Source organism: Arachis hypogaea, chromosome 20, assembly GCF_003086295.3.
Source record: "Arachis hypogaea cultivar Tifrunner chromosome 20, arahy.Tifrunner.gnm2.J5K5, whole genome shotgun sequence".
Classification (NCBI taxonomy): domain Eukaryota; kingdom Viridiplantae; phylum Streptophyta; class Magnoliopsida; order Fabales; family Fabaceae; genus Arachis; species Arachis hypogaea.
Genome location: NC_092055.1, coordinates 50073261 through 50074665, shown reverse-complemented (window position 1 = coordinate 50074665; position 1405 = coordinate 50073261). Strand labels below are relative to the sequence as shown.

Below are 1405 nucleotides of genomic sequence, written 5' to 3'. Positions count from 1 at the left end.
CGCCACTGATTAGTGTTAAAATCTGCTGATATTATAAAAGATTATGGCATATAATCTGAATAATTAATATTCTTGAATTTAAACTATATTTTATAAAATGTTATTAGTATGTTTACTTTATGATTTAAATTAAAGATAATCATTTGAATTCATTGATATATTGATAAATAAAATATTATGTATTTTAAAAGTAATCTTTATAGTATTATATTTAATTTTTGAATTATTATTTTATCTTAAATACCTTATAAAATTATTATATTATTAGTACATATTTTACCCTAACCTTAAAGTTTTCAAATAAAACCCTAACTCCATTAATCCCTAAATCAAAACAAGCAAAACATACGCAGAAGGGGAAGAAAAGAAACAGGGAAACAGAGAGGGGGAAACGGGAAGAAGAGGAAGGAGAAGAGAGGGACGAAGAGAGGGAGACGGAGAGCTCGAGAGTCAAGGAAGGGGAGGAAGGCTGCTCCCGTCATCACGGCCGATTCCGCCTAGACCGCCGCCGTCGCCATTGAGGGAGTCACTGCCGCCGAATCCTAACTGTCGCTGCTGTCAGAATAACGAACCTGGAAGGAGAAGGACGAGGTCCGTTCTCGCACCGTCCTGCTCCGCCGCCGCCGCTGCCGTCGATTGGGATCACACTGTTGCTGTTGCGCCCTGTTTTCGTTGATAGAGCCACTGTTGAGAGTCTGCCGTCAGAGAAGCATCGTCGGCGTTGCTGCTGCGAACTATTTCAGCTACTGCCCTGGTATTGCTCGGTCACCACAGCCTCCTTCGTTCGTCTCTGAATTCTGTACCATTTACGACCTATTTTGATTATTGTTATTCTTGCTTGCCGCTTCTGCCTCCGTCGAAGGGAGTGAGAACGCCGTCGAACAGAATGTGAGAAGGGAGAGGAGTTGTGTTCTTTCGCTGTCGCCGTCGTTGCCGAAACCAAGACAAATTTACCGGTAACTCTGCTGTTTCCATTCTTGAATTTGTGCTACTTCCATTTTGTTCCTTAGTCTTTTTCTGTTCTGGTAAGGAAAACCCATGTCTCTGTTTAACACTCCTGCTCTACCTTCTCTGTTTGCTGATGGAACTATCACAGGAGATAGTGTTGATGATAATAAAGAACTGTTAGAGTTGCTGCTACTCCTGCTAAAACAAAAGAGGGGTTCGATGCGCTTAATTATCGAATTTTGGCTAATCGAGGTAGGGGGTTTAATTTAAACGGTTTTAATTTAAGAATGCCGATAAAGTTTATTGGATAACTACAAATAGGTATAATAGTTGTGAGTGATTGATTGATTATATGAATGTTGAATTGTGGCTGAGATTATGATTGGAATGATTGAGATTTTGGTTGGAACTTTGATTGAATTCGTTGATTTTGTGAAATCGATCATGCGTGGTTTAT

General features: G+C 39.8%; 1 long non-coding RNA gene across 2 annotated transcripts; it reads left to right on the top strand.

The window, feature by feature from the left end:
• Positions 1–430: 430 nt before the first annotated feature.
• Positions 431–1140, top strand: LOC112785856 (uncharacterized). Of its 2 annotated transcripts, XR_011878893.1 has the most exons (3): positions 431–754; positions 863–956; positions 1097–1140. It is a non-coding gene; the product is annotated as an uncharacterized lncRNA (long non-coding RNA). The 2 variants fall into 2 exon arrangements; XR_011878894.1 differs by lacking the exon at positions 431–754 and having other exon boundaries at positions 765–956.
• Positions 1141–1405: the final 265 nt, after the last annotated feature.